At 42.5% G+C, this 16,796-nt stretch overlaps 1 pseudogene; it reads left to right on the top strand.

Moving 5' to 3' along the window:
- The first annotated feature begins 3,539 nt into the window (after positions 1-3,539).
- LOC115152096 (E3 ubiquitin-protein ligase TRIM47-like) lies at positions 3,540-6,454 on the top strand (annotated as a pseudogene).
- The last annotated feature ends 10,342 nt before the right edge of the window (positions 6,455-16,796 follow it).

Below are 16,796 nucleotides of genomic sequence, written 5' to 3'. Positions count from 1 at the left end.
GTGGATAATCGCATTTGTGATGATTATGCCGTCTACGCTCCTCCAGCTCCTGTTATTTTAGGAACGTTTTAGAAATACAAACCCTTGAAGGAGTGCACGAGAGGGTTCGCCAAGAGGGTAGTAAAGGCCCATAGCTGTCCAGGTATGACCTTGATATATTTTTTTTACAGTTTAACCCACGAAGTCACTGCTTTAGCTTTCATGTGGCCTAAAAGTGATAACATCGTTTGTTGTAGGCCTACAAATAAATGATCTATAACGCATAAGTAGCCAACTTGAACGAATTATAATTAGGCTACTTAGAGTGCTAAGTAATTGTATTTGATTAAACTGCATTGTAGGAGGAAGCTATATCTTTTAAGGTTAAATACAATAACAATTTGAATAAAACACATTTTTCAGAAGGCGAAGCTACTAGTTTTTATTTGCTAATTGTATTAGGCATCAGGCTGCAATGACACAGTTCACATACAAAAGCCTATAAAACATTTATGCACTTCAATCAACACCGCATAGAAAACATTAATTTCGAACCAAATGCCAAGTTTTTTTCTTTTTGTAATGAAAAATAGGCCTATCGTTTTCTCTTTTAAAATGCAGCGACTTATGTCACTGAAATTACATTCCATAAAGCGCACTGCGCAATAACTCTACATAATCATGAAACGAAATTATTAAACCGCACTTTACCTACGTAAAAATAATAAAGTGTATAAAGCTTATACAACGTTGTCTATACAACTTTATGTCTAGTCAAGGACTGTTTTCTTCCCTCTACTCACCACTCTCCCCCTACCTCCCCCTCTTCGAGGAATAGCTCCATACCTGAACGAAGGCCACATCACCCAAAGGACAGCGTCCTCATCCTGAAATGAAAAAAGAAACCCAAACACCAATCCTCTCCTCTCTCCACCACCGGTCTCCCCGTCCCTCTATCTCTTCATCTCTCCTAGCACTCTGTCTGTTGGGGCTGCGTGGCCGGGGATTTTCAGATGGAAAGGTAATTAGTTGGTAAGCATCTTAACCCAGTGGAGAGGGAGTAATCCATGCTGCCCTCATCCCTCTCCTCCTGCTGCTGGTGAACAGTTCGTCAGAGTCACGGACCTCTTTAGCGCGTGCGGCGCGAACAGTAGTCCCGTGCCGTGTGTCACTTGATGGATATTGCGAACATAGCCTATTAAGATTGCTGATGGTGACAATACTAATAATTTTAGATTATATTTGATTGTATTACCGTTTTTTAAGTGTATTGGCTATAGGCCTACTGTTACGAGCATTAAATGTTCATTATACTATTAATGTCCTTAGCCTCTAAAGCGTTCCCACAGATCTCTCCGTTTTTTTAGGGCTTGTTGAGTGCGCATGCAGCTCCTGCGCTCACACTGCGGCAGCATCGAATGACGCTCCTCATATGGCGGATAGTGAACCGGTGCAACAGTTCTTTCTCGAGGATGAGGATATCTATTCTCTTACCTAGGCCCAGTCTATGCCATGCCGCAAGCGTTGCCCCCCACGGCCGTTCACCTTCATCCCCATATTGACGTGGAGGCTTTAGAAAAAATGTGACGTAGGTAAATAATTCGTTTGTGTTAATCTAGTTTTCCACTCACAAGTTCTTTGCCTTTCCAGTTGTAGGATAGGCCTATAGCCTATACTTAAAACAATCTATTTATAAACAACACAAAACATTTTATTTAGCCCAAGCAAAAAGCTTCATGCTTTCCTTTTTAACCAAGCCATTTCAGCTCAGAGACACATTTTATACAACCTGTGCTGTCCATCGGGTGTGGCACGTATCTTCCTCCAAAACCATGTTCCCTCCCGTCGCTCGAAATGGGGCGCTGTCACTGAAAGGTCCCGCTCGAACTGTAGATTGGGGCTCACATCCCCTCAATATATAGACCTACAGCAGGTGAACACACACACACCCCAGCCCGCCCACCCCCCCAATCTCCAATTAACTCCCATTCACCTGCTGTTGATAATTACACAGACAGACATAGAGGCCTACTTTGAAAAGAGATCTCACCCTTTCAGGTGATCCGGGCTGAGTTCGTCAGAGAGGAGCGGTTTGGATTTCAAACCTTTTCAACCTCTAAAGTTGCGCTGAAATCTGTCCACGCGCACCCATTGTCCAAACCATACATTATAGAACAGACGCAGCCGGCTGGTCACCGCTCGTGGTCTACCGCTGCTGGTAGACGTGCATTAATAATGATGTGGAGGTGGAGTATTGTCCTCTGAATACAGTGGGCCTATGCGTTTTGATGAGAATCCCCGAGTTTACCAGTTGTCTAAAAAAGCAACATAGGCCCTATTTTATCGTTCAAAAAGGAGACTATTTTAATTAAATGTATTTTAAATCGATGTATTTCAAAATTGTGACGTTTGGTTTCATGTTGCACAACATAGCGTGTCGCTGTCCATTCACCGACTCATAAATAGGCCTACTAAACAATTTAACGAATTAAGCGTTTTATTGATTAAACTCGAACATCGAAAAGCAAAATGAGATACATCTTGATTTAGACTATTCTTAGAGGCTGCCTTTTTTCAAGTTTACTTAAACTAGAATGTACGCTATTAAAACTAAGCCCATCATAATAACATTGCTAATAATATAATTAATGAATGAATTATCAGATCAAGGCGTTGAGTCAATCGTTACCATACATTGTTTAATCGATTTTATTGGTACTTTTTATTCATTTAAATCTTTAAATGTTTTCCTTTATTTCTTAGCCTATATTGTTCTCACATGATCGTTTCTTCCTTCAGGTGAGAGAATGAATGTAAAAGTTAAACCATAGTAAAGAGAATACTGTTATTTCTACCTTTTCCTTTCATTTCCTCTGTCTCTCGCGCGGTTGAGTTCTCCACGTTCTACTTTAAACTTTTCTGCCACCTACTGGATGAAAATAATACATGTAAAACTTAGATTTGTTGTTCAGTGATTTCAATCTAGTCTGTTACTTATCCCCAAGGACCCCAGAGAGAATGTTGATTTTCTAATTAAATATCTCTATATATGGAATACTATAATTTCATAAATAACATGTTTTAATGGTCTCCTTCCATTCAGTAGGCCTATCATTGTTATCTCTATCTTCTTGCCCTTTGTGCTGTTGTCTGTGCCCAATAATGTTTGTACCCTGTGCTACTGCCACGTTGTGTTACTACCATGTTGTTGTCATGTTGTGTTGCTACCATGCTGTGTTGTCATGTGTTGATGCCATGCTATGTTGTTGTCTTAGGTCTCTCTTTATGTAGGTCTTTCTTGTCGTGATGTGTGTTTTGTCCGATATTTTTTTATTATTTTTTTTTATCCCAACTCCGGTCCCCCAGGAGACCTTTTGCCTTTTGGTAGGCCGTCATTATAAATGAGAATTTGTTCTTAACTGACTTGCCTAGTTAAATAATGGTTCAATAAAAAATCAAATACAATCTATGACTATATTTTGGCCATTAGCCAAACAAACCCTCAATGTGGTTAGACAGGCAGAACCAGGAAGTCACAAACATTTTCAGAGAAATGAAAGTAAGCAGACAGACAACACCCCAATGCTTGTCCATGACTGTTCAGTCAGTCAGTCAGTGTGTGTATCAACATGGCAGAGGCAACTTTGGATCAGGATCCCTTCTGCTGTTCAATCTGTCTTGGTCTACTGAAGGATCCAGTGACTACTGCCTGTGGACACAGTTACTGTATGGGCTGTATTAAGGGCTGCTGGGATCAGGAAGATCTGAAAGGTATCTACAGCTGTCCACTGTGCATGGAAAGCTTCATCCCAAGACCTGTTTTGAGGAAAAACATCTTATTGGTTGAATTAATGGAGAAACAGAAGAAGACAGGATTCAAATCTGCTCCTCCAGCTCTCTGTTATGCTGGACCTAGAGATGTGGAGTGTGATTTCTGCACTAGGAGGAAACTCAAAGCTGTCAAGTCCTGCCTGGTGTGTCTGGCATCTTACTGTGAGACTCACCTCCAGCCTCACTTTGAATCCCCTGCCTTTCAGAAGCACAAGCTGGTCAAAGCCTCCACACAACTACAGGAGAAGATCTGCTCTCATCATGACAAACCACTGGAGGTTTACTGCCGTACCGATCAGCAGTGTATCTGTTATCTGTGTACAATGAATGAACATAAAGGCCATGATACAGCTGCAGCAGAAAGGACTGAGAAACAGGTAAGAATGATAACTCCACTGTTAAACATCATAGATCTGCATTTAGACATTTGTTAATCTCTTTGCAACATATTGTTGTTGTACCTCATATCAAATGGAAGTGTTTTATGTCAAAGGTGATATAACTGGAAGAGTAAGAAAAACATCCAACGGCCAGAGATGTCAAAGTACTTGAACAAAATTGCCTGATTATATTGTTGCAGTAATTTGGTGACTCTCATAAGTAATAATAATAACAATAATACGTTGACACATCACAAAATGCAACCATTATGGTATTATATTTAGACATATCTCCTTCTTTTGGCTGCATCTCTGCGTCTCAGTGGTTTGAAGGACTATCCTATTTCACATGAATATCATGGAAGGAGCCGTTACAAAGTCTTGTCACCATTCTCTGCAGAAACAGTTGGTAGAGAATCAGCAGAAATCCCAGCAGAGAATCCAGCAGAAAGAGAAGGAGATGCAGGAGCTGAGACAGGCTGTGGTCTCTCTGAAGGTGAGTTTTAGGGCCATTTATATTTAAATTAAATATATATTAACATGACCAGCAAACCAGTATTTCATTTCAGAATTGGTTAAAATTATGTTAGGGTCAGGGTAAAGGGTTTGGTGTAAGGTTAGGGTTAAGGTAAGGATCAGTTTTAGATGTTGGCTGTCAATTGAATGCTGGTAAGAAAAGTCCTTATAGTCTCTCCTGGGCTGAATGAAATGGACCCTCATTCTCTCTGTGTGTTCTAACAGCTCTCTGCACAGGTAGCGGTGGAGGACAGTGAGAGGATTTTTACTGAGCTGATCTGTTCCATTGAAAGAAGGAACTCAGAGGTGAAGCAGCAGATAACAGCCCAGGAAAATGCTGAAGTGAGTCGGGCTAAAAGGCAACTGAAGCAGCTGGAGCAGGAAGTAGCTGAGCTGAGGAAGAGAGATGCCGAGCTGGAGCAGCTTTCACACACAGAGGATCACATCCATTTCTTCCAGGTGACATCAGTCTGTCTATATAAGCACAAAAATCTAAAAGAACTTAGAAACTTTAGATAAAACATCTCCACATTTCTGTTTTTCAACCTGTTTCTCCCTGTAGAGTTTTCAGTCTCTCTGTGTCCCTCCTGGATCTGATGCCTTACCCAGCATATGTGTCAATCCACACATATCTTTTCATTTTGTGAAGAATTTTGTATCTGAGGTGACAGAACAACTAGAGGATATCTGCAAGAAGGAAATTGTCAAACTATCATGGGAAGGTAGGTGAGAAGTATGAAATAGACTTGTTTTTTACATGCCTCAAAATTAGCAATAGTGGTTACCTTGAATTAATGTTGATCCATAGAGTTGACTGTAGCAATCCTTTGTATCTTGTTTGGGGTTTCTTGCGTTTTCTTGCATTCATTTGCGTTGGTTTGATTGTGGTAAGAACAGTGAGCTCTCCCACCATCCACACTCACCATAGGTTCAAACATGTGTCTTTATAGATCACCTGATGTGTGTTTACCGCCACCATCTGTCTGTCCCTGGTGGTCTGGTGTGTAATTGCCCGAATAATAACAGATTATAAAATACACCCACATTTTATTATGGGGACTTTCATTTCAATCTTCTGGGTTACTGAGGAATGGATACATAAACCTGTGATTGAAATAACTGTCCAAACACCAATTATCAAGCTGACTTAAATCAATCAGTGCATCTCTCCCTTAGCACCTCCCTCTGACTACTTCATGGATGCCATTCCACATACTTCTTATTACAAAACCAACCAATTGGTAGGGCGGAGACCCAGCCCTCGCTGGATAACCCAACAACAATATTTTCAGAACATGCAAGCGACCTTCAGCACTGTGAGGCCCAACGTGTCTCACATGGTGACCCCTCATCGCATGGCCGCCCAGGCTGCAGCTGCTGTAACCCCAGTGCACATGCCTCAGTACAAGTATGCTGCAGGAGTGCGCAACCCTTCATACATTCATACACTTCCCCAGGTTGTTAAGCAGCAGCCTGCTGTCCATGTGCAGGACCAGGAGCCTCTGACTGCCTACATGCTGGCTGCTGCTCCTCCTCAGGAACAGAAGGAAATGCTGGGTCAACGCCTCTACCCGCTCATCCAGAACATGCACCCCAGTCTGGCAGGAAAGATCACTGGTATGTTGCTGGAGATTGACAACTCTGAGCTGCTCTACATGCTGGAGTCTCCAGAGTGTCTCTGCTCCAAGGTGGATGAAGCTGTGACTGTGCTGCAGGCTCACCAGGCCAAACAGGCAACAAAGAGACAAGAAGAATTAAAGAAAAGGAAATAATTTGATTCAGCTGGGTCCAGAGATCACCAGACAAAAATGGAAAATGGTAAAAATAAAACAGTCTGGGTTTAATTACAACAGATAATGAAATTACTATGGCTGTCAAATGATACAAAAATGCAATAGAGTTCATCGCAGGATTTGCTGTGATTAATTGCGATTTATCGCAAATTCTGAATTTGCTGAAATTGAGCTGTATTTTAAAACAATTGATACAAAAAGCATGACAAAAATATTGACATCTTGATTTTTTCCAAAGTAATGGTAAGTAGAATCAGGTAAACAGATGAAGCCCACTTTCTTTAACCACAATGTCAACATGTTTTGACATTGCAGTGTTGTTTTTAGTTGAATATATTGTGTATTTTGGATGTTTTTAGTGTATTATGAACGCTTTCAGACAATACGATTAATCACAATTAAAAAGAATTTGTGCACACAAAATACAAACAGTTAACCTGAGTTAACTGATTAACTCTGACAGCCCTAGAAATGACTGAAAGCATTATTTTCTTGCACTTTATTCCTTTTAAATGTATGAATGCTTGGGATATTGAAAGTCTGTGGCATTGTGAAATGTACAGTGCCTTCATAAATATAAGACTTATTCAACATTTTGTTGTGTTACAGCCTGAATCCATCTACACACAACACCCCATAGTGACAAATTGAAAACATGTTTTTAGACATTTTTGCACATTCATTGTAAATTAAAAATAGAAATATCTCATTTAAATAAGTATTCACACCCCTGAGTCAATACTTTGTACAAGCACCTTTGGCAGTGATTAGAGTTGAGAATCTTTCTGGGTAAGGGGTGGCAGGTAGCCTAGCGGTTAGAGCGTTGGACTTGTAACTGAAAGGTTGCAAGATTGAATCCCTGAGCTGACAAGGTAAAAATCTGTTGTTCTGCCTCTGAACAAGGCAGTTAACCCACTGTTCCCCGGTAGGCTGTCATTGAAAATAAGAATTTGTTCTTAACTGACTTGCCTAGTTAAATAAAGGTTCAAAAAAAGTCTATAAGAGCTTTCCACACCTGGATTGTGCAACATTTGCCAATTATTGTTTTGAAAACTCTTCAAGCTCGATTGTTGATCCTTGCTAAATAAACTTTGCCAGGACTTGCCATAGATTTTCAAGTAGATTTTAAGGCACAATTGTAACTCGGCTATTCAGGAACAATCACTGTCTTAGTAAGCAACTCTAGTGTAGATTTAGCCTTGTGTTTTAGGTTATTGAACTGCGGAAAGGTGAATTCATCTCTCAATGTTTTTTTATTTATTTATTTTATTTAACCTTTATTTAACTAGGCAAGTCAGTTAAGAACAAATTCTTATTTACAATGACGGCCTACCAAAAGGCAAAAGACCTCCTGTGGGGATGGGGGCTGGGATTAAAAAAAAAAAATAAAATAACATATAAATATAGGACAAAACACATATCACAACAAGAGAGACAACACTACATAAAGAGAGACCTAAGACAACAACATAGCAAGGCAGCAACACATGACAACACAGCATGGTAGCAACACAACATGACAAGAACATGGTAGCAACACAACATGGTAGCAGCACAAAACATGGTACAAACATTATTGGGCACAGACAACAGCACAAAGGGCAAGAAGGTAGAGACAACAATACATCACGCAAAGCAGCCACAACTGTCAGTAAGAGTGTCCATGATTGAGTCTTTGAATGAAGAGATTGAGATAAAACTGTCCAGTTTGAGTGTTTGTTGCAGCTCGTTCCAGTCGCTAGCTGCAGCAAACTGAAAAGACGAGCGACCCAGGGATGTGTGTGCTTTGGGGACCTTTAACAGAATGTGACTGGCAGAACGGGTGTTGCATGTGGCGGATGAGGGCTGCAGTAGATATCTCTGGTGTGTCTGGTGGAAAGCAGACTCAACCAGGTTTGCCTCTAGGATGTTGCCTGTGCTTAGCTCCATATAGTTCACTTTTTATCCTGAAAAACTCCCCAGTCCTTAACGATTACAAGCATACCCATAACATGATACAGCCACCACGATGCTTGAAAATATGGAGAGTGGTAGTCAGTAATGTGTTGTATTAGATTTTCCCCAAACGTTGTATTCAGGACAAAAAGTTAATTGCTTTGCCACATTTTTTTTGCAGTATGACATTAGTGCCTTTTAGCTAACATGATGCATGTTTTGGAATATTTGTATTCTGTACAGGCTTCCTTCTTTTCGCTCTGTCAATTAGGTTAGTATTTTGGAGTAACTACAATGTTTTTGATCAATCCTCAGTTTTCTCCTATCACAGCCATTAAACTCTGTAACTGTTTTAAAGTCACCATTGGCCTCATGGTGAAATCCCTGAGCAGTTTCCTTCCTCTCCAGCAACTGACATAGGAAGGACGCCTGTATCGTTGTAGTGACTGGGTGTATTGATACACTATCCAAAGTGCAATTAATAACTTCACCATGCTCAAAGGGATATTCAGTGTCTGTTTAAAAAAAAAATGTTTACCCATCTATCCTTCTTTGCGAGGAATTGGAAAATCTCCCTAGTCTTTGTGGTTGAATCTGTGTTTGAAATTCAATGCTCGACTGAGGGACCTTACAGATAATTGTATGTGTGGGGTACAGAGATGAGATAGCCTAGTGATCAAATGCGTCGGGCCAGCAACTGAAATGTTGCTAGTTCAAATCCTGAAGTTGACTAGGTGAAATATATGTTGATGTGCTCTTGAGCAAGGCGCTTAGCCCTAGTTGCTTTGGATAAGAGTGTCTGCTAAAATGTGAATGTTGTCATTCAAAAATCATGTTGACCACTATTATTGCACAAAGAGTGAGTCTGTGCAACTTATTAAGCAGAATCTTTACTCCTGAACTTACAAAGGGGTTGAATACTTACTGACTCAAGACATTTCAGCTTTTAATTTTTAATTAATTTGTACAAATTTTGAAAACAAAATCCCACTTTGACATTATGGGGTATTGTGTGTACAGTGGAGCTTCCATTAAAAGTTAGTGGTAGATGGTGGCATTCTGTCATTAAACCATGCTATCACGCTATTAGAATGCTGATCTATCGGTGGAGGTGTTAATGGAGGTGTTTTCAGTCTGAGAGTCTCTCTTCTCTGGCACTCTCCTGCATCCGGCAAAAAAAACTGTCGGTGGTCCTGGAGCATTTAAAGCATATTGTCCTGGAGCATTTAAAGCATATTGTCCTGGAGCATTTAAAGCATATTGTCCTGGAGCATTTAAAGCATATTGAAGCCGCCTCTTAATGACTTCCGAGAGCCGATCTGTTATCCAACAATTATTATTATTATTATTATTAACCCTCTATTATAATTATATAAAAGCCCCTTAGATATTCTCACAGACCAGATTTGTCCTAACGAAAAATGCCTCCTAGATATTAATTTAGAATCCTCCAATCCTCTAAATTTAATTAGACCTACATTTTATTGATCTGCAGCTATTTTCATTTAGAAGCCGCCTCATAATGAGTTCCCGAGAGCCATGTCATACCAATTATTATTGGATTATTCACCATGGTAACCACGTTTTAGTATAACATTGAAAATTATGTGCGTTTGTATATTTTTTCCGAATTCAATAATATATTTGTATCACTGTAGATGCTGTGTTTTTATTTTAGTTTTACATTTCTATCTCCAAAACTCATACAACCGCAAAATGTAGGATAAAGCATTTAATGTACAGTAATTTTTCATCAACATCTTTATTTTTTCGTTAATAAAATAATGATAAAAATACTCTTTGGAAATGCAGATGTTTATTTCAACTACCGTACATCTCAGCTACATAATCCCTAAATCTAACAGTATTTTTGAAATGTCTCCAGTAGATTATTGTTCCTCCTGAAAGCCCTAATTGTCACGCCCTGATCTGTTTCACCTGTCCTTGTGCTTGTCTCCACCCTCCTCCAGGTGTTGCCCATCTTCACCATTATCCCCTAGGTACTTAGACCTGTGTTCTCTGTTTGTCCGTTACCAGTTCGTCTTGTTTGTCAAGTCAACCAGCGTTTTGTCTCAGCTCCTGCTTTTCCCCAGTCTCTCTTTTTCTCGCTTTTTTGGTTTTGACCTTTGCCTGTCCTGACTCTGAGCCCACCTGCCTGACCACTCTGCCTGCTACAGACCCTGAGCCTGCCTGCCGTCCTTTGACTTTGCCACTACTCTGGATTATCGACCCCTGCCTGCCTTGATCTGTCATTTTCCTGCCCCTGTTAATGTAATACACATTGTTACTTCAACACAGTCTGCAGTTGGGTCTTACCTCAAACGTGATAGTATGAACTGGCCATGACTGACCCAGCAGACTTGGTCCAGCTCCGCAACGCCATCTCCTCCCAAGGAGCCACCATTAGTAGACACGAGGAGATGCTTCGTGGTCTGATGGAAGGGTTCCAGGACGTGGCCGAACGTCACGACCTAGCATTGGCCGCATCGCGGGATCAATTCTGTGGGTTGCCTTCCAGCCCCTCAGTAACCCGGCTTTTAGCAGCGCCGTCACCCCGGTTTCCCAGGAACCCCGTTTACCTTCCCCGGAGTCCTACGATGGAGATTCCAGAACCTGACGGTCCTTTCTCTCCCAGTGCTCCCTCGTTTTCGAGCTGTAGCCTTCTTCGTTCCCCTCGGACCACTCAAAGATAGCGTACATTATTACGCTGATGTCCGGGAGGGCACTCGCCTGGGCCACGGCGGTGTGGGAGCAACAATCCGCCATCTGCCTCAGTCTGGAGGTATTCGTGGCGGAGGGGAGAAACATTTTCTAGGCTCCGGTGTCCGGGAAAGAGGCTGCCCAGAAGTTACTCCAGCTTCAGCAGGACTCCCTCAGTGTGGCAGATTATGCAGTGGATTTCCGCACGCTAGCAGCGGGGGGTGCCTGGAACCCGGAAGTGCTGTTCGACACGTTCCTGCACGGATTATTGGATGAATTAAAAGACGAGCTTGCAGCCCGGGAACTACCGATGGATCTCAACTCACTCATCACTTTAATGATGGTTGGCTACGGGAACGTAGGAGGGAGAAGAGGTCTGATTGTCGTCCCAATCGCTCACTCAAGGATCCCACCTTGCATCTAATGAACTCAAGAAGTCCCCGAGAGGATTTAAGCTTACCCAAGTTCCTCCATGAGCCTCCGATGACTGCCGATTTGCCTCTTCCTGAGCCGATGCAGCTCGGCAGGGCTAGGCTGTCTCCAGCTGAAAGAGTACGCAGACTTAACACCCAGAGTTGTCTGTATTGCGGTACTGCCGGTCATTATGTGTCAACCTTTCCCTTCAAGAGACCTAGCTTTTTGGTAGGAATGAGTACTCTGGTGGGTCTTAAGGATAATTTTGCTTCTCCCCCTACTCGCCCCCCTCTCTATGCCACCCTGCGGTGGGGCAACCAGTCCAAGTCTCTCCAGATACTCATCGACTCGGGGGCCGATATGAGTCTTATGGACGTTACTCTGGCGTCCGAGCTGGGCATCCCAACTCAACCCCTCTCCATTCCCATGAATGTTAGAGCACTGGACGGGCGCTCTATGGGCCGGGTCACCCACCATACCACCCCATCAAGCTACGTCTGTCAGGGAACCACAGCGAGATGATCCAATTCCTGTTAATTGAGTCTCCGCAGGTATCTGTGGTATTGGGATGCTCTTGGCTCCAGCGACCCAATCCCTCGATTGACTGGTCTACTAATGCCATTGTGGGCTGGAGCCCGTTCTACCATGCTCATTGCTGAAATCAGCTCTGCCTGCCCCGGGACGTCTTCCTGGGGGCTTGGAAATTGCCCCAAAATCTCCTCCATTCCCACAGAGTACTAGGACCTCCAGGAGGGGTTCAGTAAGGCCTGGGCCACTTCGCTTCCACAACACCGACCCAAGGATGTTAAGCCGGGTGCGCTGGCACACCGCTATAGCCCCGCAGCTACACCCCCAGAAGCTGAGAACTTTTCCTCCTTCTCCAGAGTCATTAGCCCCTCTCCTGTTCATCCTCTGTTGCCCCGTACCCTCCGTATACTTCCTACTTGTCATGTGTCTAGATGTAAACCCATGTCTCACAGCCCTTTGTCTCCTGTTTCCCATCTTCCCCATTATCCACTGGGTACTTATACCTGTGTTCTCTATTTGTCCGTTGCCAGTTAGTCTTGTTTGTCAAGTCAACCAGTGTTTTGTCTCAGCTCCTACTTTTCCCCAGGCACTCTTTTTCTCGCTCTCTTGGTTTTGATCTTTGCCTGTCCTGAATCTGCGCCTGCCTGCCTGACCACTCTGCCTGCTCTTGACCTTAAGCCTGCCTCCCATCCTATGCCTTTGCCACCACCTTGGATTATCGACCTCTTCCTGCCTTGATCTGTCGTTTGACTGCCCCTGTTGCTGTAATAAACATTGTTACTTCAACACAGTCTGCATTTGGGTCTTACCTGAATGATACTAATCTGCTCATTTAAATGAATAGAGATCCTGGTCATGGTGCTACAGTATGTTGTTACAGCATAATCAAAGTGAGGACAATCGGTGATCTGCTGTATACTTATGGCCTATTGTAACCTGGAGTCACACCTTTCCAGTACTCCTCACCCCGCCCCAAACTCCACCCTTAACACAGTTACCATTCAAAAATGAGCTGTTTGTCTTTTAAAAAATGACATTGCGACCAAAGAGAACAGACTAAATGGACATAGTTTCATCATGCCAGCTTCTGTGTTTTTGGTTGATGGCCAATATTAAAAACAGTCAAATGCATTCGTGAATTATTTAAGGGGTCCTTTCTCTTCTCTGTGCTGGAGTTCTTTTAAGAATACAAAAGAATCCTTCCACCCTTGATGGGCTATCAGCAGGACAATAGACTCTTGCCGAGGTGATGCCCCTCTCTCACTCTCTCCCTCTATCTCTCTGCCTTTCTCTCTGTGCAGGCTAACACCTCGTTAGTAGACCCAAGGCTCTCATTCCGATGTGCTTCCTACATGATCAGCCATACATACAAATACATGCGTTTGTCCCTGGAGAATCTACAACAGTCCCGCTCTGTTTTACTATGGGATTTCATGAGCTATGTCAAATGTAGACAACGGTCCGCAATAATTAAAATTGTTATACGTTGATAGTCATAGTGTCACGCCTGCCCCCGCTCCCCCTCTCTGGTGCTCGAAGGCACCAGGCTGCCCATCATTACGTACACCTGTCACCATCATTTCCCGCATCAACGCTTCATTGGACTCACCTGCACTCCATCACTTTCTTGATTGCCTCCTCTTTATCTGTTTATTCCTCAGTTTGATCCCTGTGTCAGCATTAATGTAATTTTGTTTCCCCTGTCCAGATGCTGTCCGTGTTTTGTTTCATGTCCGTTATTTATTCATGTCCGTTAGACTAACATTAGAAGCCTACTCCCTAAGTTTGTTTTACTCACTGCTTTAGCACACTCTGCCAACCCGGATGTCTTAGCCGTGTCAGAATTCTGGCTTAGGAAAATCACCAAAAACCCTGAAATCTCCATCACTAACTATAACATTTTCCGCCAAGATAGAACTGCCAAAGAGGGTGGTGTTGCAATCTACTGCAAAGATTTGTTGTTGAAGTAGAAGTCCTGGGAGTGCATTCTGACGAAGAACAGCAAAGGTAATCCAATTTTTCTAATAGTAATTCTGAGTTTAGTGAGCCCACAACTTGGTGGGTGTCAAATTAGCTAGCCTGTGATGGCCGAGCTATGTACTCAGAATATTGCAAAATGTGCTTTCGCCGAAAATCTATTTTAAAATCGGACATAGCGATTGCATAAAGGAGTTCTGTATCTATAATTCTTAAAATAATTGTTATGTATTTTGTCAACGTTTATCATGAGTAATTTAGTAAATTCACCGGAAGTTTTCGGTGGGTATGCTAGTTCTGAACATCACATGCTAATGTAAAAAGCTGTTTTTTGCTATAAATATGAACTTGATTGAACAAAACATGCATGTATTGTATAACATAATGTCCTAGGAGTGTCATCTGATGAAGATCATCAAAGGTTAGTGCTGCATTTAGCTGTGGTTTGGGTTTATGTGACATATATGCTTGCTTGGAAAATGGCTGTGTGATTATTTGTGTCTATGTACTCTCCTAACAATCTAATGTTTTGCTTTCGCTGTAAAGCCTTTTTGAAATCAGACAATGTGGTTAGATTAATGAGAGTCTTATCTTTAAAATGGTGTAAAATAGTTGATTGTTTGAGAAAATTGAATTGTGGTATTTTAGTTGGTTTTGTATTTTGCGCCGTGCGATGCCATTGGCTGTTGGCTAGGGGTTCCGCAGGCGAAACGAGGTTCCGCTAGCGGAACGTCTGTCCTCAACAGGTTAAAGACATGGCACCTTATTGCAATGGAGTGAATTTATTGTAATATGGTGAATTATACGGACTTGTTATTAAGCCAAGATTCATGTTAAGCCAAGATTCTCTCGAGGGCACCACCCGGCATCCCACCTGGGCGAGCCTGATGGGCTCGCCGAGGCATGGGCGCTGGACAAGCCGGCTGGGGGCGTAGAAGCCCGATGAACCGGCAGAGGCGTGGGAGCCTGGCAAGCCGGCTGAGGCGTGGGAGCCTGTCGAACCAACTGAGGCGTGGGAGCCTGATGGATCGCCTGAAGCATGATGTGGAGTGAGCGCCTGCCGAGCCCATCGAGGCAAGAAGGCCTCTCAGCCAGCTAAGGTGTGGAAGCCCAACGAGCTAGCTGATGCACCTCCGGTTCCCTCGGCAACGGCACCCGGACCCGACGTCACCAACCAAAACATAAACCAAAACTACCTGATGCTTCTTTTAGTGGTGTCCGCATTCTGTAAGGATCGACGCTGGTAGACGAGAAGCAAGTACAGGGAGTGAACATTTAATTAGCAACGGACATGGAACATGACAGGACAGCGTCTGGATATGAACACATAACGACATTAAAGCTGACACAGGGAACAGACTGAGGAGCAGACAGAAATAGGGAAGGCAGTCAACAAAGTGAAGGAGTCCAGGTGAGTCCAGTGAGCGCTAATACACGTAATGATGGTGACAGGTGTGCGTAATGAAGGGAAGCCTGATGCCCTCGAGAGAGGGAGTCCACGAAATGCACTGTTTTCTAACCACATCTGGATGGATCCATAACGAATTACTATGGGAATAAATATCACTGAATGACAGATAAATTTGAATTAAGTAGGCTAATGAAGGCAACAAATTGTTGCTTACTGAAACTCCCAATGTCATCCAATTCTTATAATAGGATTTGAAGCAATAGCCTACCAGCGTGTGGTCAACTATTTCAGCACCGTTTTGTGCTTCTCTGAGACAAGCATGGAGACTGGTCTTGATAAATCAATGCGTTTTTTATTTTCACTGAATCTCAGTTTGGGTATTATTTAGCCTACATTTAGGGTGTGGAAATGTTAGGATTATTTTGCTCTTCACTCACAGTCACTTAATAGCCTAGGCCTACTCCCGCCTGGTCACGTTGTATAGCGTCATATATTCTTAATATTAAAAACAGTCAAATGTATTCCTGAACTCAATCGCTTTAGCCAACATATTGAGGGTTATTCATTGCTTAAATATTGAATGCTACCTTTGTTATTTCATTTTATAACAAAAATGCTTGCATGTATTTAAAGACATGGATGACTTCTACGCTGTGTGATGACATGCACAAATGAATGATTGATTGATATACTGTATATTGAAGTAGGTCTGTATGCCAATAAGTAAGTTACGCTAAAACTGCTGCTGTACAGTAAACAGGACTCTTAGGTCTACAGCTCCATGTCATTTCATTAACTTAACTTCTCAAAGATGCCCTCTGGTGGTCAAACTAGCATTAACCTCTCTGGGACATGTGGGCCGCTAGCGTCCCACCCGCGGGACACACAGCCAACAGCCAGTGAAATAGCAGGGCGGCAAATTCAAAACAACAAAAATCTCATCATTCAAATTTCTCAAACATACAACTATTATATCCCATTTTAAAGATAATCTTCTCGTTAATCCAACCACATTGTCTGATTTCAAAAAGGCTTTACAGCGAAAGCGTAACATTAGATTATGTTAGGACAGCGCCTAAACAACAAAAACCACACAGCCATTTTCCAAGCAAGGAGAGGCGAGGCAAGGAGAGGCACAAAAACCAGAAATACAGCTAAAATGAATCACTAACCTTTGATCTTCATCAGATGACACTCCCAGGACTCAATGTTACACAATACATGTATGTTCAATAAAGTTCATATTTATATCCATAAACCCCATTTTACATTGGCGCGTGATGTTCAGAAATGTTTTGCCTCCCAAAACTTCCGGTGAATGAGCACATCAAT

Source organism: Salmo trutta, chromosome 17, assembly GCF_901001165.1.
Source record: "Salmo trutta chromosome 17, fSalTru1.1, whole genome shotgun sequence".
Classification (NCBI taxonomy): domain Eukaryota; kingdom Metazoa; phylum Chordata; class Actinopteri; order Salmoniformes; family Salmonidae; genus Salmo; species Salmo trutta.
Note: the sequence above shows the minus strand (reverse complement) of the source record. Positions and strands in the feature narration are given on the sequence as shown.